Source organism: Euwallacea similis, chromosome 7 (genome assembly GCF_039881205.1).
Source record: "Euwallacea similis isolate ESF13 chromosome 7, ESF131.1, whole genome shotgun sequence".
NCBI classification, from domain to species: Eukaryota; Metazoa; Arthropoda; class Insecta; order Coleoptera; family Curculionidae; genus Euwallacea; species Euwallacea similis.
In genome coordinates, this window is record NC_089615.1 from 2,816,554 (window position 1) to 2,837,522 (window position 20,969).

The following is a 20,969-nucleotide window of genomic DNA, read 5'->3' on the forward strand; positions in this document are numbered from 1 at the left end:
CAAACACAGCTGTTTTCAAAAATAAACAATTTGAACAAACAGTAAAATTACCCTGAAAAATTTCTTCTAAGATAGAAAACGATATCGCTTTATTAAATTTTTCATTTCGTTAATAAGACTTCGACTAATTAGGTAGTAGTGAAAAATTAACAGTAAAAATGCTGCACATAAGATGCTGATAAGTGCTTCGTCGAAAATTAAAGTCAACTTTATTCAATAATTGAGTGTAATTTGTTACAATGGCGAATTTAGTATTGCTAAGATGTCATAAATTCTCCTCAGTTTCAATCGGCGTCAAATATACAAATTCTTTTAGACTCCCTAAAAAAAGTCACATTTATTTAAATCTGGCAATCACGAAGGCGAGTATCGAATTGGAGCTTGTAGTCACTTCGAGTTTCTATCAACTGGACATTCTTATGAAAGAAATATATTTTAAAAATTTTGTTATTTCACATTAAAACCTTGCTGAAATACAGAGTTTTTTTAATTTTTAAAAAATATTTTCTTAGGCCAATATCTCAGCAAATGTATACATAAAAAACATTCTTGTAAAGAATATGAATTTCATAAAATATCAATTGAAATCATGATTTCTTGTCTATTACATTATGAATCACTTTGTATAAAAAATGTAAAAATGAAAGCCTAGTTTCCCCTAGCAAATGTTTGATAAATTGCTTTTAAAAAAGGTTTTTATAGCACATAAAAGTAACAAAATAATGTTTCTCAAGGCGACTTAAAATCTCGGTTTCTGAATTTGATACTAGAAGTCTTTGCATTGAGTTCAGCTAAGAAAAAACCCAACAAAACGTAATGGACGATACGTGTCATCGTAGGTGTTAGGACTTGCGACGTATTGTTTTATCACGGATTAAAAGTTAGTTTAACAAACTGATGTTACGCCCATGGACAACCCCAGCCATTGGGTAATACTGTTGGAATTCCCAGCGCTTAACACCCATCTTCGGCTGAGGGAAGTTATTTTATGATTGGGATTTCCAGCACTATTCTTTGTCGGACTAACATTGCGAATTTAACTTAAAGGTACCGCCAAACGAATACAATGGCTGGGCTCCAATAAAAGCCCAGCGATCGTGCCTCTAAATGCTACGCTTTAACGTAACAAGGTAGCCTAGAAGCCGCTAATGGGGCCCTATCGGGGGTACGTCTATGGGCGTTACACCTCCGTATCAATACTTAAGGAGGGTGCGAAACTGAAGAAGCTCTCTTTTCTCGCCACTTCATCACGAACTCGTACGCGTTAAACTCTCGTCAACATTCTTTAAATAACGCATTTCTCGATATTGTATAGTTGTTAATGTTACCAATAAACCTTTGTTAAGTTAAGAAGGTTTAGTTTCTTTTATACGCGAAAACAGTGTCTCTGAGACTGCGAACTCAGGGTGGTCCTTCATAATCGATCAATCCAGTCCACGATCTACGCAATTCACGGTTATCGTATCGAAAGGGGTGAATCGACCCAACCACGTACACGCGCCAAAATTTGGACCTAACAGTAGGTAATGTGATAATCTTAAATATTCTTCACTATGTTTATTTAAATTTTAAAATCTATTTTGAACGTAAAAGTTCCCTAAAACCTGATTTTAATAAGGAGGTTTTTACCGATCCATTTAAATTAATATATGAATATCAATGTCAAAAATGTTCTTTAGGGACTACTGGAAAGTGAGATTAAACACTAAAACTAATATGTGACTAAATTTCAAATTTGCTATGACTATCAAGGGTTAGTTCTGGGTAAATGCCAATATGCCAGTAAGTACCACTCTTCAGAAACTTTCCCAATTGAATCATTTCTTAATCATCAATTAAAACCCATATACCAAATTTTTTCTTGCTGCCCCACCAATGTAAACAACATTGTCACCATATTATTATTTCAAATATAACACTGGAGGTACTCGGAATGTTGTGTTGAATCGGTTTCAAAATTCTCCCAGGGGCCCAAACGAATAGAATAAACAGTTCGAAAAAGCTTTCGCATTATGGCTTATTTCGTATTTCAATCAAGCTACAATTTACCCTTGAAAAGTTATTCAAATTTGAAATTCGAAATGGAGTTTTACAGGTATTGTCCAAACGAAATTGAATGCCAAGAAGAGGGATAACTGACAAATTTATTATAAGAGAAACGAGGTTGATCAAATTAGGAAATAAAATGTTGCCTTATTGTGAAGTGTGATTTGTCTTCAGGTCTTTATCAAAGAGCTTATCTCATTTTACCACCTCTATATACGCAATAATAAACTACAAAACAACCACGAATCCTTTTAGTGCTTGACACCATCCTGACACTCATTTTACGAACATAATTTAGCATCAATTGGCAACAATGCACATGCCTGCATCAGAGAAGTGCATTAAGGAAATTGCACGAGCGAAACATTGTCTTTTATCTATGGGAATTCGAAATAAAAACGACTTTAGGGGTGACAAAATGTTCCATTTTACTGAACTCTCAGAAGAAGATAATTCCACTCTTCAATTTGGAGACAAATGTAACCATCGCAAGGATTTTTTTCCTTCGAGCTAAAACTTCGAATTTAAATTTACAGTTCATTTATCTTATTTTTCGGAAATGTTTACAGTGATTCTGAATCGATAGATAAGTCGTGGAAATAATGATCCTTAGTAATGGCCACCGCGATCACCAGATTTAAGTAAATGCGACTTTTCCTCTGAAGAACTTTATCGCGTTGCAAATAAGTCTGTATTTCAATGTTCACTGACCTTTTAAGCAAACATTTAATATAAAACTTCTAACCTTTAATACATTACGATCTATGTACAATCTTTAGTTACATATTTTAACTCTGATATTTATAAGAAATGTTATGCCACATTAGACGATATATCAGATTCGAAATAGCTTTTTCGATAAGAAACCTGTCGGACAACTACTTACATTTCCTCGAAGACCGTGGGAGGAAGGTCTTTCAATATTCAATCCAATAAGGAAGAGCTTTATAAAATTCCAGTACATTGTATCCTCCTTAATCCGGAAACACTTTAATCCGAACATCCAGTAATCCAGACATTGATTTTCAAAAGTCATAATCCGAACCTTTAATCTTTAAATCACTTTAATCTGAACACTCGCCCTTGAATGCATTTTTCGCGTTTGAGCTGCAGGCTCGTTCTGGTCTGCAGACTTGGAAGTCCCAAGTTTTCCAAAAATGTGCGAGTTTGTCGCAATACTTGGTTTATTATATAATACATGTTAAGAATGGTTGCCATGAATATTATGCAACAATATGGTAATCAATCAAAAACAAGGGACTCCTTTCAGCTAATAAATGGCACTGTTTCCTCTCCTCATTAACACCGACCTGTACTCATAGGTCATCAATCAAAAGACTTCCTGAAATTATATAACACCAAACTGAAGCCCTTAAAGGCAAAAACATGCTCCAGAATTAGCAAGTGAACTTAATAGGCTATTCTATAGCGATTGATTCGCAAAGGAGTTTCTTAGAGAGCAAAGGTGGGAGTATTTGGGTGATTCTAGGGTTTTTGAGCCCTGCTGTTTATCCCTAGTTTCCTTTTAAAGGGCGTTTAAGTTTAGACGAAAATCCTTGAGGTAAAAGGTTGAGTGGGAGATTTTTCCAAGATAATGGAGCTGATAGAACTTGAAGAAGAGTCTGACAAGGTTAATTACATTTTTTATCAAATCCCATTGGGGAAAAATCACTGTCGACAGTTAGGCCGGACTGTTTACATTGTCGAAAAATGTGAAAAATCATCTATTGGGGCATTAATTAAAAACATTGCAACCGTTTCTCTCGATAACATGATGTCAACATGCTCGCCCTGTTGAGATTTAAATTCCCCAAAAAGCAATTTAAATTCCCCGTTATATCGCGATGATTAATAGTGAAGGGCTTTGAAACCATGCTCAAACCCAGGAAAATTATTGAAGATATAATAAATTGAAAACCCGTTAAACAAGGAGACAGATATCGATTTCTGAAAGCAGGGTCTTAGAGGAGCCATCGGGAGATGATGCATATATTTTAAGTCTGGAGCGTTTTGTACGTGTTGGATTTCATTCCTCTTTCAAGCACAAGGATTGGTTAGAAAAATAGGATTCATTTTTTAAGACATATGAGTATGCGAGACTAGTTGAAGTAAATTTGCTATTGTTGAGAGAAGGAACTGATCCCTCAGTGTTAAGTTTCTTTAAGTGTTTTGTCTACTTTTGTAAAGAGGGGAGTTTTGACTACACGCTATTCAAAAGTACTCATTAATTGTGAATTGATTGTGGAATATATACTTAAATACAAAAAAAAAGTTCTCTGTACATTTTTGAAAAGTAGCAATAAGATAGGGAGCCAAGCCTTACAAATCCACAGAGCGAAAAGAAGCACTGTTCCAAACACTACTGATGACCAGAAGCAATCAACATATTTATATTACTGATAATTCAAGGAAAACCGCAAGTAAACGTAATGTAAATGAAAGGGTTCAGGAAACTGTTAACCATTCGAAAGGGGTTAGACAGGCAAGTTATCTTCACAGGGCAGTGCACATACATGTATAATGGAACACCCTAATTTATTCCTCATTTTAGGTCTATCTATTCAGTTTTCATTAGCACTTCAGACCCTATGTGACGAGCAAAACTAAATGTCCTTTTGCAACACAAACTAACTAACTTAGGTTTCACTTATTTTATATGAATAAATTGAAAAAGGTAACTAACACACGAATAATGAGGAAAGTACGCGATTGCATGAAATAACCAATATTTCAGGTAAAAATCAAATGTTTTTGTCACAAAATTAACTCCTATGGTCCAGTTTCAAAAAACTTCTAGTGCACTGGTAGCTGGGCATAGAAATAAATTAAATCTTTCGGAAAAATACAACGTTAAATTTTACTGTGAACAAGTACATAGGGGAAAGCGTACGCTTACGCGAAGTAGGTGGTCGATGCTTTGGGTAAAAATTAGCTATTTGTGCGATAAATTTAACTTTTTTAATTAAGTTTCACATGACTTTGAATACCCTGGTATCTGGAAACAAAAATAAATTGAATCTTTCGAAAGCCAGAACGTTAAATTTTACTGCGAACAAGAACATAGGGAAAAGCGTAGGATTGCGCGAAGTAGGTAATCGATGCTTTGGGTAAAAATCAGCTATGTGTGCGATACGATAATTAGCTCTTATAATCAAGTTAAAAGGCTTTTAGTGCACTCGTAGCTGAGAACCGCAATAAATTAAGTCTTTCGAAAATCTAGTACATTACATTTTACTCCAAACAAGAACAATGTTATGCCGTGCACATGCAGTCTTACCTCTTAATCCGTTTTATTACCTACAGACTTCTTACGTTGAAGTTCATGCTATCAACTACAAAAGTGAAGCTTTAAGATTTAGCTACACTTACATGCTTTAACAAAAGGGAGTTTTATTAAGCTAACTCCGAAAGAACTGCTCCCAAGGATGGTTATATTCATTGAGATTTTATTGCCGGTTTGCAGAGGAATTATCACAAAGAATCTAAGACTTCTTCTGATATGCTCTAACTGCATTCGGATAAAATGGAAGCATTATTCGTTACGTAATGAAACTTTCTCTGCAAATTAATATCTAAATGTTAGACAACACTCTATAGAACAAAATTCTGCTCAATTATGTTCCGTTACTGAACTGTATGAGTTATGAAACAGAAGTTTTATTAACAAACTTCTAAGGATGGTTGTATTTATTGAAGTTTCATCTCAGCAAATGGAAAATTCAACTCCCCGAAATGGGAAAAGGTATTGAAAGTGGCAACTCGTTGAAATCCATTTGTACTACAGAATAAAATCCAAAGTACTCCGGCCTAATTGCATATTGTTAACTTTTGAATGACTTATGTGTTCCGGATTAAAGTAATTTTAATGCGAGTTAGTGTTGCACAAGCAACAAAAATTAAGAGCATGCTTAGTCAATCTATGAATTCATGAGCTTTGCTACAGGTGGTTTCCATGGTAGATTACAATTTAGTAAACTACAAGTTTGAGGAAAAATTCTCATACTATGTCGGTTACAATTAAAATTAAAGGTCAGTTCCTTTTATCTGAGGATAAATTAAAGGCAAACAATATAGGCAATAATCAAGGCTCTAGTACTCTATTTATGGTCATTACTCTTTCCAGGTTCCAGGTTTATTTGCCAAAGTAACCCCGCAGTTTTTTGAATACTTCAAACACGGTCGTGCCTTATTTCCAATTGTTTGAATTGAGGCCTGGCGGGATCTTGTAACTAATTTAACAGTTAATTGCTTGATTCGGTCATTGTCATTTTTGTGCATCCTCTTCTAATTTTTTCAATTAAACGTTTCGGCGCATCCTTCCGCGTTATCCTAACGTTGAGAAAAACATAATTTGCCCATTTTGAGGAGAGATTACGGAACACACCAAAAAGAAGGAAGGAAGTGCATTGCTATGCTCCATTCTTTCAGGTACCATCCCAAGATTCTTGCCCTATCACAATACGTCCTAGGTACTAAAAAAATAAAAATTTACCGCGCACTCGTTATATCAAATGAAAAAAGATATTCTAATTTTAATTAACTGTGATATATGCCCTAAGTACAAGGCAGTTCAAATTCGATGTGTATCACTGAGATTTCGGAAGCTTTAATAGATGCGAGGTCGCTTAAATTGGGGCAAAGTTGCATAATTTAGTGCCCGAAAAAATGCCATTCGAACCCGGAAAAATTCCGAGTACTTCCCGAGATATTCATAAACAAACCGAATTTTTTTCTATATCATTTTTATTTTTTCTTCACTTTATTTGAAGAGGTATTTTAAAACAAATGTCACTTCATTATTACCACTTTTTCTTGAGACTCCGTAGGATATTAATTCGCATTTATTTGCCAAAAATGGAAGCTTTTGAATTATTACCAGTCCATTTTAAATAATTTAATTAGATCCGTAATTTAAACAATTTTTAATACTATTAAAATGTTTTAATTTTTGCAAATAGCGCTCTGTTGGTAATTGAGCATTTCTATTACAAATGTAATAGATTTTTATCATATCATGCTTTTCAAGTCATGAGAATATTTTATTTTACTTTAATAATAATTATTATTAATTTTATAATTTACTGAATATATTTGATAAAACAAGAAATTAACAATTAAACAATTTAACAATTGTTTACTTATTAAAAAAAAAGTAAAAATGAACCCAATCCATAATCACCTACTTGTCCAAATATGAGTTTTTTTTATACTCACAAGTTCTATCCATTTATTTTACTTTATAAAATATTATTTATGTTAATTATTTCATACATTAAAATTGATTGAAAACATCTATTAGCAGAAGAAACTGCAATAAAAACAAATCTAAGCAAAAAAGGATATGTGGGAGAGTGATAGATATATGCACTTTATAGGATATTTTTATCACATCTACTACTTTTTTTGAAGGTTTTTAGACGTTATTATTTTTAAAAGGGCAAAAAGTAATAAAAGAAAACATAAAAAATTCAAGTCCTTTAAAAAAAAATAATTTAATGATGGTGGCTCAAAAACGAAACGTCTTATCTTAAATTTTACAACACCATATTGTAGGGACGAAAAAGTCGTAATAATGAAGTGACATTTCTTTCGAATTATCTCTTCAAAAAAAATCAAGAAAAAATAAATATGACATAGTAAAATTTCGGTTTTCTTCTAGATATCTCCGGAAGTATTCGGAATTTTTCCCAGTTCGAAGTGGCATTTTCTTGGGCATTAAATTGTGCAAGTTTGCCCCAATTTAACTATATCTCTTATAATTTCCGAGATCCCGTCGACCGAATTTGGACTATTCTATACATAAATAAGTAGTTAAACCTCATAAAATGCAAGCTGTCCAAAATAAGGATGCCTAAAACAGTAGTTCATAAATCGTTGTGAAAGGTCTTTTTATGATTTTTTTTTGTTGTGCATTCCCCTCAAAACAACTTTCAGCGATTTTTTTTTTTTTGAAATTTAAATACCCGCCTATAAGGTAAACTGTTACTTCTTCGTGTGGTTTATTCTATACGTTGTTTTAATTTAAAACTTAAATGTTCCCTTTCTTGCACTTCTAGAGAAAGACAGACCCCAACAGTTTTTTAAAATGAAAGTAGTTAAAACTTTTCCAATTTACTCTTAATAAAACTAGGTCACGTATTAGGTAAAATAATTTGCTTCTGAGAACAAGACCATTTTTATTCACCTCTTGATTTTTTAAATTTCGCACCTTGACGCTTTAAAAAAGCTGAGGTGTTTCTTTAAATCCGCCGCAAGAGGAACTTGTGCACTTTCTTTTATTTAGTCTCCATGAGAATTATAATTTTCCAGTTAGAAACAATAAATATTATATTATTTCTGGAAAATAGAAAATATCAGATAATTGCTTTTTTCTGTTAGCTTGGCCAAATCCAATCGAAATCCACAGCGGATTCTAGTTTGTTATTTTTCCTTTCAGCACGGACTCAACGGAGGCGTTAAAGCTGTATTAAATCAGGTCCTTTTAGTAGTTTTATATAAAGTGGCTTTAAATTAAGGAATTCGAGCCATGAAATGGGAAATTTTATCGTATTTCGGTCGCAATTAGTCGTGCTACTGATAAAGTTGGATGTGACAAACCACTAACCCACCTTATTGAGGAATTTGACTTTCCAGTCCTTCATTGCGAATAACGTTTTTTTCCTTTAGGAAAGTGTGGTATATTATATTAGCAGATATGTACGTTTCACTGTGTTATTTTATGACTGTTATTTCTCAGACCACCAGAACATTGACAATTTTTTTATATATCTTTTGATGCAACAAAAACGATTTACTTTACAAGAAAGCAAATTATTCTTTTGCAGTTGCGTAGATGTTAGGGCGAGCCATAGGCAAGGGATGCAAACATGGAGAGCCTCGCAAAACATATTTTCGGGCGCGTAACGGGCAATATTTTTTACAAATGACTTTAGCTGATACTAGTTTATGTTTCCAAAAACATTCACACTTTACAAAGTTTTAAACTAACTATTATTTCGCAGAAAAAGAGATCGCAAAAACTAAATAACAGGGATCGGAAAATATTTTTACCAACCCTTTAGGCCACTTTTCCGGTGTTGACCAAAATTTTATTTTCAGGTACATATATTAACCAGAAAGTGCATAATTTTAGACTGATCGACAAAAAATAGCAAAATGATCCAGCAGTATTTGCTCACCTAACAAAAGATTCCATTATTTTTGTTGATAAAATTCGCGTGTAAAAAGCAAAATAGTACGTGATCTCGTAACAAAATACACTCGTTCCGCAGTCCCCGATACATACTAAAGTCGGCTGTGTGATCTAGTCTATCACTTAACATCGTCGGAATATTACTTTTCCTAAGTACACAGAATGTACTCGTAGGTATAAAGTACGGGGCGTTAATGTGATCGTGTTACAAATTTTGAAGGTAAATGTAAACAAGAAATTACTCTGAAACGTCTCAATTCTATAATACAGGGTGTCAAAATATATTTTATTTTTTCATTTTCTTAGGAAAGCCATTTTTTTGTTAAAATTTGGTCCTCACGGATGTTTTGAGTAGAAGAAATGAAATTTCTTAGGATTTTTACTCCGGTTTTTAAGGACTCAGTATTCGGGGCTTTACACGCTTTCCAATGATAGCTGTTTTGTATCTCATGTATATGTATACATTTCTTAAGGAAAAAATATTTTTTAAGATGCTAGTGGGTATATCAAAAAAGTGCACCTTGTAAAAATCAATCTGTGATTGGAAGGAAATGAGGTTCTTGCGAACAAAGTTTTATTTAGATTTTTTATCATTTAATAACCACATGATCACCCGAACACCCTGTATCCCATATACGAGGAAAAAGGCGGATACCATAATTTGTCCATGTGACTGATACAATAGACTTGTGTTTGCATAATTTGCATCACTGAAGGTTTCTGTTACAAAACGAACGAGCTAATACTTCCTGCAGGACGAGGAGCCAGTTATTCACATTAGTTCTCGAGCAGAAATTTCCTCGGAAATTCCATTCTTAAACCACACAAAATGCATAAAGGCTATTTATATCAGTTGAAACCCTACGCTTTTCGCTATAAATTGGTAAATTTTTTCACAAGGTTATACCTGAGAGATTTCCAACTAAACTCAAAAAAATCATTAACCGAGCAAACAACTAGGTACCTGATTTCTGTATGTTTTCTATATTTTTTTAAATATTTATATCAGTTATTCTTTTTGTAAAAATTATTCCACTAAGAATAAATTTCGCAATTATACCGGATGCATTTTTAAAAATTTGCCACCCCCCAGATTTCCGGAAGTGCTAACTGAAGTTAAAAATGTTAAGATACGTCGACCGTATAATGAAGGGGGAAGACATAGAATAAAAACCCCCGACAGACCATATGGCCGGATTGCAAATCCCTTCTTTTTTTAAGTAGGGAATGTGGATAACGTGACGTATCATTTTAAAGGTCTTAAAATTCTCTAAATAACCGTCTTAAAATTTTGTTTTTTTTATTCAAATTTAATTAGAAAAATTAGTTATTCCACGAAATCGTGAAAAAGACCAGAATGGTTCCTTAATGTTGGACTGGAATTTATTATATTTCCAACAAGATGCTGCCCCGCCACATTATGTTTTACCGGTCTGACAAATTTTTAACAATAATTTTCGTAAAAAATGGATTGGCAAAAGATATACCATCGAGAATCCAGCTGAATTTCCCGATCTTATACCTCTCGACGTTTTTTTTTGGACATACATTAAAAGCGTAATAAGCATTGTAGAAGCTTGTAACATTCCACAACCAATATTTGAAGACGTACAACTATATTTCGATTGTATTTGTATATTTTATTTGTACATTTGTATTTTTTCTTAGAAAATAATAAAATGCATTTCGGATATCTCTTGAAAAATTAAGGATAATGAAAAAATTTGAATGAAAAAAAGATTTTGGCAAGGTTGTCTAGAGAATTTGAATACCTCTAAAATTATGTATTACTTGACCCATATTTCTTATTTGAAAAAACGAAGGGGTTGTCACCCCTGGGATATTATCGATTGATTGTGAGAATTCCTATTTTATGTGTTCCCCCATCCATTCTACGGTCGACGTTTCTCAGCATTTTTAACTTTACTTTACATTTGTGAAATTCTGAAAGGTCGCAAATTTTGAAAAATATACTCAGTATACTATTCGGATACGATGTTTTGAATAGAAATCTCGTAAACCACAGTAATGGGAAAACTAAAACTAATATAGAATTAAATGGCGGTTTTTGAAATCGATTGTACGATATCCACAACACTTTTATTGTTTCCGTATTGTCATAAGCTTAATGGATAAGTTATTTTTATTTTGAATAAAATCGTGTTATGATTAAATAAAATTTTTGACTTTTTTCAAATGAATAATTTGAATCAGTAACTATTTTTCATTATTTAATTTCTAAAAAAAAATATGCACAAATAAAAACACTTTTAATCTAATTAATTAGTTAAATTATTAGAATTTATTTCAAGAGCTCTACATTAAAAATTAAAATTTAATAGCAGATTCAGTAATTCAACTATCTATTAGATTAAAATCGACGAATAATAAATTGACAAAAAACATTAGTAACTTTAATAAAACAGCCAATACATATAATAATTTTAGTAATATTTCATTTAAATAGATGTTAAATTGCAAGGGCTACATGCCCGCATCAATTAGTTTTTGGATAAAGGAAAAAAAACTCTGTTGCATGGTTGTTTTTGAAGTTACTGTTATAATAACATTATACTGCTGAGCTTGGGAAAAATACCCATAATGGACTTATTTAAATCATTTATCCGATGCATGTTTTTTATATCAAGATAAACACATCATTAAAAAAAAATTAATAGAGCATTAAAGCTTAAAAAAATCGTAAAAGATCAACTCTCTATTGTTTTGTGAACACTCCTAAATATATCCAAATATCGACTTAATGAGGGGATCTATATGTATATTTTATGATTATATATTTTATTATATATTATTATGTATATATTTATTATATAATATTATATATTCATTATGTATTTTTATGGTATTATTCTCAAAATTTTTATTTCGGCCCTTTTGCATAGCAGTACGAAAGGGCAAAAAAGTTCTTCAAAGGACTATAAGGGATATTCCAATAACACACTGCCGTTCTATTGTTAATTGTTACTATGTTTGCTTACACCACAAACACATTCAAAAAATCCTGATAACGCATAACTGAATGCGTGAATGTGCTTGAGAAACCGACCGGTTTTTCGTATTCATATGAAGGAACATGCATTCCAAACGTTATTTAAATAACAATTTAAATAAAACCATTATTCCTGGGTATTCTGTTTCCCGTTGAAGAATAATTCTATTTTAAATAATCCAAAAACCATAGATTATTTTCATTTTTTGGAGCACGCTTGGGAACCTTTTGGATGGACATGCATCAAGTCAAATAATAAGAGTACCTAAAAACCAACAATTACAATCAAAATTGCTTGTAAAAATGAGCTAGCTATGATGATAACCTTATCACGGCAACAAAGTAACATTTTCCTTACCGGTAATATTGTCGGAAATTGCAATGTTTATTACGGAATATTTTTTGCGATATCTGTAAGACAACTGACATAAATTAAAAGTTACACAAAAAAATCTCCAATTTGGTCTCTTGACAACCAAAGTTGCTGCTTCATGTCTGTGTGAATGATTCCATGTTATACGAACATTTATGTTTTTTATTACAATTTTGAACAGAGAGGGGGAACCAAATATAGAGGCGATCAAATCGAACTTCGAGATTCACAACTTCTCACCTACAATTACTAAAACACCTTAGAAAAACTTTCTTTGCACTGACTCGAAATACACTCTGGTGGCTGTATTTCGGGACGTGTAATGAACAATACTTTTCATTATTAGACTCTGAGTTTCATTAGGCGTCCGGAAAATTACATTTTACCGTGCGCTTAGGGCGAAAGTGCATTTTCTGTACAATTAATTAAACGAGAGTTAGGTACAGCGGTTGCAGGGCTCATGTTGGAATTTATTTTTTTTATAAATGTATATACAGGGCATTCTATAAAGCCGTGCAATATCAAACACCCTATATATTATTACAGATCCGGATTGGTTCTTTCAAAGACCAGTTCAACGCTATAATACAGTTCATGCTGTAATAAAGGTTTAATGGGTCCATAGAAAACCGTGTCGGAACCATTCGATGGTACCTTCAAGAAAATGGCTACTTTCGTATAGGTGTCCATTGGCTGTTCAAGATAATTTGAGAACAGTTATAGCTTTTTAATATTTAATATTTTTTTCAAAAGGTGGTAATTACTCCAGACACCCTGCACACTTATATGTTCCAGAATAATAAGAAAAATAATCGAATTTCTATCATCATTGTTTTATGGTTTTGGTGGAACATATATTAAATGGTTTATAAAAATCCAGACTATTTTTTCCATTGACAAATAAACATTATTAAGCATCCTGGTTGAGAACATCTTCACAATTTAGATCCACTTACAATAATAAATAAGCAATTAAACTTTTGATAATGACCGGCAATTTTATCTAAGGCTATTAATGTCGTAAAATATGGTCATCATATATTTGTAGCATGTGTAAACCTGGGAAAATTACAAGGAATTTTTGCTAATTATTACGAACTGCTAGTCCGATTGTATACAAAAATAAGACTTTGGAGTATGGTATCTAAAAGCATAAACTTTTAACCTCCGATTCCATTAAATATCTTATTCAATTAAAATCTTATGGGGATAGTAAAAGGGGTTTTAAATCTCAAACCCCGAGAAAGCTGCCGTTTACTACCCAATTTCAGATTTTGATATGCTTTTAGGATTTATGAAGGCTTACAGGCTTTTTAGGTTTACAGCTTGCTGCCAAGACCATTTTTAAGTAAAAATTGTTTAGACCCTCTAAAAGTAGTAAAAAGTTTACCTACCAATTAAATCTGTAGCAAAAACACTAACAGCTACCAGCTACTTAATTAGTCATTTAAAAAAGTACGAGGAAAAACGAATGATCACTCAGACAAGTATATTCACAAAACTTTAGAAACTTTTACAAACATTTGAAAAGCGGCGGCAAGTCCGGCGCGTCGCGGCAGGCAAGATTACAAGGCGTCGCGACGGCTGATTCGCAACTGTTTCGTGGCGCGATGCCAACTTAATTCCATTCGAAGTTTCGAAGAGGAGGACAAAATACATGTTCAAGCGCATCTTCATTGATGACCAAACTCTCAACTTCCAAATTCTAAATTATACTTATTTCGCAAACGTCCCCCTTCTTTGGCCAAATAAATGAGCTATTACTGCATTTTTTGACATTTTTTGATTGCCTCAATTACCAAGAAGTGGCTCATCAAGTTTCATCTATTTATTTAACTGCCTTATAAATGGACTTTAGGTTTTTGTCATATTTTTCATAAAAATGTAACAAGAACATACGTTAACAATGTGGTCGAAGACTTGATAGAGAATAGAAAAATTTTCGCGGGTTACATCAACCATTTCCGGTATATTTTGTACTGCTTTACTCGAGATCTATTATTTCATTATAATTAATGATAGAAATTCTAATCAGAGGTATATATTTCAAAAATGTATTGTGAAAAATTAAAACCTCTTTCGAAAATATGTTACTTTCTTTATTAGATATACAATATGAGCCGTATCCATTCAAGAAAACCTCGCAGTAGCTGGCTGACCATAAGCGTAAGGAGCAGATTAAGCCATTCGTTGTTTACTGTTGAATTTCTGACATTGTCAACAGATAATAAATGGATACATCCACGACATGCCTCTGATGTTCCAACACCTACATGGTTTTTTATCACCCTTTACTATTATTATTACGTTGCCGGAGGTAACGCCAGATATCGGGAATTATGACTAAGCTTAATAGCCTATCTGTTCGTTTACTTATACTATCGGTCTCATTGTAACCTGTTATTGTCCACAATTCAGTAGTTTACGACTCAAATGTTTGCGAACCTTCTCACGAACTCAGAAACTTATTCGCTATAAGCACATACAGTGTGTCCTCAGATAGATAAAACGACCCTAATAAAAGATGCAAAACTCTTGACTTAAATATACATTTTTTATGGGATTTAACGTTGATATTAAACAGTTTTTCTTAATAACTTTTTCTCATATTTGCCTCATAAAAGGCAGAGCGGTGCAAATTTTCTGCGGGGATAATGCTCATTACGTGCGAATACAAGAAGGGTTGAGCGAATAAAATGCAAAAGTAAATATAAAGACTTTTATCCTATAAGAGTTGTTTCAACTAATCTAGAGACGCCCTGTATAGTATGCAATATGTCAGTAAAACTAAACTTCACGCTAGACTTGAAATTGTCGTTCCAAGGCAACTTCCTTTATACCTCAGCACAGTAATCATATTTATCTCCTGGTGGATCTAAAGCATTGTCAGCATGCATGAAGGGAAATATGATCTTATAAATTTACACGCGTTCGAGATGGCGTTTTAGCAGTAGTTGTAACGAAGTTAGTTTTCATAACTATCCAACCATATAATATTAAGAATGATTAGTGCATTCGATCAATTTAGCATCCAAAAAGCAGATCGAATGTTTTTGTATAAGTTTACAAAAATCAGTGTCGTCTAAAAAGAGTTTTAAAAAAATTCCAAAAATGTGGTATATTAGCCATTTTTCATCAATGTCCTTTTGAAAACTGAGGTTTTTGAGGGTTTCGAGAAATGCTGGTCGTTGCTGATGTGAGAAATTTACGAAACTTTTTCAGACATAAATTTCGAAATCACTTCCAAAAATTAATAATCAATATAGTTTTTAGGAACTTTTGACTGCTTTGAAACAAGGAAGGTAAATTAAAAAATAAGGTCTTCATAAACATGGCGCCGCGACGGTTAGGGGAAAACCTTTAGGGCCGCCATACAGTAGCCGACTTTTCATCGACCTACAGTTTAGTCGATTACTTAATTGGTATAAACACGCTCACGCACATGAGGGCACACAGTACACGAGTGCGCAAATTCACCGATTTTAAGTGCATATTCTAATTTCGATTGATCTACCGACCGACACAAGGTCGGTTAGTCTACGGGGACCCTTACACGCTTGGGCTGGAATAAAGGAAAACGTACACGAGGGCAACTATCTACGATTTGAAAAACAAATACTTTTCTTCAAATGAAAATTTCGTTCCTTAATTTTTTAGTTCAGGTTTTGATACCTCAAAGCTCTCGACCGTGGAAAAGGCGGCTACTCTGAGGCGACTTACCACCACTTTCCACGAAACCCTTAATGGTTTCTCCCATTCGTTGTGCTCATTTATGATGAAAAGACTTTCAAAATTCATAACCACAGTATAAATTTAAAGGATATTGAACTTAGTTTAAAAAACCTGGACTTGATCCCATTAAACTAAGCAATTTCGCAGGTAATTAACACCGTTGTGCAATATCTATAAGTTACATTATTATGTTTTAATACACAGATATTGACGCATTAAACATCAGCAAAATTATCAGTGTGCAATTTTCTTTATAGGACCATCTGCATAATGAAATTTTGTTTTTCATTAGATAAACACCACAGATAAGAAGCTCTAAAAGCTTTCTCTTATGTTTATTCGAGTAATTGCGACTGCCATTACTAACCGTTGTAATGAGGTTTTTACAAACACAGATGTAATAAACCCAGAAAAAATGCTATCAATGCATACACACGCACAAATCTTAATTATACAGTATTTTTTTTATTTACCTGTTCTAACGATTACCGTTCCTGTTAAAAGCTTCAGTTTTGGATCTACCTCTAATATTTCAGTTAAAGCAAACATACACGTTGGTGCACCGCCTTGAATTGCCCTTGCTGAAATCAAGAGGATTTCAGATATACATGCATATCAGCAGGCCATGAATTAATGAATCAAAATAATCCGGGTGTTTACGTCCGACCTTAATCCTTGTTTTAACTAAAGGATTATGCATCCACGTTCGATCTGGTGACCTTACCTCAACGTGTCAACCAATATGTTTGACTGGCTATTTTTGAGCCCTGTGCGTTTACTTATCAGTAACTATAGCAGAACTATACAAAGTAATTCAAATTCGCTACCCACCAAGCAAAGTTGCGCATTTTCGAGCTTTTGCCGTTTTAAAATTTGGAAAATTCCGATTAATTCCGAAGGTAATCGGAAAAATCCAAAATCTCCACAAATGGCTTATCTTTTTAACGTTTTAAAGGATTTTTTTAAAATGAACTATACTTCCTCATGGGCACTTTAGCTCCTTTATAGATGGCGTCATTAGGTTTTAAATACAACGTTTTGGAATTTCGGAATCATCATCAAATTCATTTTTTCAAATGCACCATATTCTACCAAATTTGGTTCCAACGGGCAAAATTCCGAATAACATAGGTGCCATGTTTCAGAATTTTCTTGAAGATTTGTTTCACTGGCACGTACAGAATTCCTGTGGTGTATGAAATAAACTCGCAACATGTCACGATATTCTTCATTTCTGTAATCCATAATCTGCTTTTCAAATTCAGTACGCTGTTAATCATTTTATAAGTGTTACAATACTATTCAACAGACTTTCACAGCTCAAAACTGACGCTTTATGGAGACATACAGTGCGCGACACTTGATTACTCTCACCTATTTATTTGATCTAATTTTCTTCAACAGTCAAATTTTTGTTTGGCAAGCTACATATGTAATTAGATTAAATATTTTAACAATATTTGTTCAATATTCCGTTTAATAGTTTCGAATTCTAAAGTTAGAAGAATTTTCAAAGCAAATGCTATTATTCACACTGCGACACTTGATTACTCTCATTAACTTTTTGGAAATCCTAGATGGCTATGTACGCAGAATAAACAAGACCAGATCACTTGACAACAGATTGACAATCGATTGATAACAATTTGCACGTCGTAAATGCTTTTGATATTAGTATGGGACGAGGTAGAACTTTATCTTTGGAAGGAAGAGGGAGCATTCAAGCATATCGACAGGAGAATTATTCAAATAGAGAAATTGCAAGAAAAATCGAACGAAGCTCATGGGTAATCAATGCTTATTTAAAAGATATCAATAATTATGGCAACAATCGGCGAGGACGCACCTCAACTGCAACAATACCAAGGGAACGTCGTGCGATTCTTCGAATTACGTCAAATTATTCTTCTACAGCTAGGCAAATTAGGGATCAGAGTGGAACTAATGCGTCCGTGCGAACCATCCAAAGAATAATAAAGAAGTGTCCACATTTGAAAAGAAGAAAACTACACAAGAAACCTTTACTTCTCACGCGTCATTGGCAAGAACGTTTGGAGTTTTCACGCAATCATCGTAGCTGGACAGAGGAATGGAAAAAAATGGTTTTCAGCGATGAAAAAAATTTTAACCTGGATGGTCCTGATGGTTTCCAATATTACTTTCATGACATAAGGAAGGAAGAAAAAGTTTTGGCACGTCGTCACAGCCGGGCAGGGCCAGTAATGATTTAGGCCGCTATTTCAAGTCAAGGGAGAATTGGTATAGAGTTTCTAGAAGGTCGGCAAACTGCTCAAAAATATTTGGAGTTGCTTCAAAGGCAGGTTCATAACATAAGAGTTTTATTTTCGGATCAAGAATGGATATTTCAACAAGACAATGCGCAAATTCACACCGCCCAAGTACTTGAAACGTGGTTGACTACCAATAATATTGCAGTTTTAGAATAGCCTGCTATTTCCCCTGATTTAAGTATTATCGAAAACTTATGGGGTTGGTTGGTCAAACACGTTTATACCGAGGGAAAACAGTTGAACAACAGAGAAGAACTAATGGTTGCCATTACAGCCGCTTGAGAATCAATCCTAATGAACCTAATAGAAAATTTATTCAATTCATTGCCTCATCGAATGTTAGCAGTCATTGAGAAGCAAGGAGGACATACTAAATATTAAGATTAGGTATTAGGTTTAAATACAAATTTTTGGCTTAATTCTAAAAGTGAGAGTAATCATGAGTCGCATTATGAATTTAAATTTTTGCTTAAAATATTATCGGACTTGTAAAGTTCGAAAGTGTTAAAAGAAATGTTGAACAAATATTGTAAAAACATTTAATTTAATTATATAAGTAGTTTACTAAACAAAAATTTTATCATTAACGAAAATTAGACCAAATAAATGGTGAGAGTAATCAAGTGTCGTGCACTGTACATTACTGTTTCCATGGTAACACGTATGTCTGAGTAGTGGTTTAATTATTTTATTTATTAAAAATGTATTTTGCACTATTACGTTTGTTTTTACTATAAGTGGAACACATTAGAAAATCAAGAGCTTTCAAAAAAATGCAATAAAGAATTCAGGTCCGTATTTAAAAAAATGAAGTTGACGATGGTTTCCAAATTCCGAAACGTTATATTTAAAATCTAATGACACAATCTTATAAAGAAGCTAAAGTGCCCACTAGGAAGTGAACTTCACTTTGAAAAATCTCTTTAAATAACGTTAAAAAAATAAGCCATTTGTGAAAATGTCTGCTTTTCCCAATTATCTTCAGAAGTATTCGGAATTTTCCAAATTTTAAAATGGCATTTAATGACACTCGAAAATGCACAACTTTGTCCCAATTCAAGTGAGCTCGTACCTTTCATGGTTTTCGAGATCTCAATGATGAACAGCGAATGTGAAGTACGTGTAAAATGAACTCTATTAATTTCAGCAACGCTTAGTAAATATCATATCCTAGAAACAACAGCAGTTTAATTAGGTTAAATGGATGATAATGAGGTAATAATAATACATGCAAAATATGTGATGTTATCACATTCCCTCTACTACGGAAATCGCACGTGTGTGAGTCTAGAAATGTTTGTGGGTTACATGACTTATTTAAAGCTTTTCATTACCATAAATTTTCAGGAAGCCTAAACATGTTTCAAATTCTCAATCAAGAAGTAAAATCTACATATTTTGGCGATGAAATTCGGAGAATCTTTTTAAAAGATGCGAAAGATTTAATTTATTTTTACAATTTTTACAGTTCGTGCTGAAATTGACGTCATCACGGTAAATCTAATTACCTGAAAAATTGCCTATTCACGGAAGCGGCAGCATGAAAGGTAGCAGTGTGCAAGTAGGAATAGACTAATAATCGAGGTATTTTATTGTTTATTTTAGACCCATCGTCTAAAGCCGCTCCATCATATACGACTGGTGAATTCATTAACTGTACTGAAACGTTAATTTTGGTGTTGAAATTACAAGTTGTGAAAAATCAAAATCTAGTTGAATTCATAAATTGTCTATTCCTTATTAAATTATTGAAGCGCCGGGAATTTACCGAGAACAGCTTACGTAAAAGTAGAGAAATATTCTTGAAGAACGTGTCGAAATCTCGCTACATGATGCTTTTTCTCAGGGGAGACGCCCTTCAGTGTTTTAACTTATACAAAACTCAAATCGACAGATTTGGCCGAATTAGTCGAATTTCACATTCTTTTCGGCATTTCCTGACAAACCTCCGACATCTGGTGGTTTTTGAATTTCCAAATAGAATTTTAGCTTTTTAACTTATTTAAAGTTCGATTTAGGCGAATTGTGGATAATTTGCATTGATCGTACGATTCCAGAGCAAAATCTCAATGGGTCTTCCTGAAGTAATAGAAAACTTTACACCGAAGTCCTAGTTGAAAGTTTCTAAAAGGTTTGTTTGCCGTCTAAGCACTGTCCGATGAGTTCCCTTAAAAGACTTAAAATATGACCCCCATTTGCAAAATGATTCGGGGGTTTCTAATTTGGAACTTTGTAAGTCTCAACCCACAAGTTCTAAGTTTCAGTTCAGTCACGGCAATTACCAACTTATGTGTAGCTTCACTATGCTGGAGATACTTATTTGCT

The 20,969-nt window shown here is 33.3% G+C and overlaps 1 protein-coding gene across 1 annotated transcript in view; it reads right to left on the reverse strand.

Moving 5' to 3' along the window:
- The window catches only part of NPFR (Neuropeptide F receptor), a 59,544-nt gene extending 45,327 nt beyond the window's left edge, over positions 1-14,217 (reverse strand). Inside the window, exon 1 of the mRNA XM_066391858.1 lies at positions 14,016-14,217. The gene's annotated coding sequence lies outside the window, so the exon portion shown is untranslated. The remainder of the gene's footprint in view (positions 1-14,015) is intronic.
- Between the last annotated feature and the right edge of the window lie 6,752 nt (positions 14,218-20,969).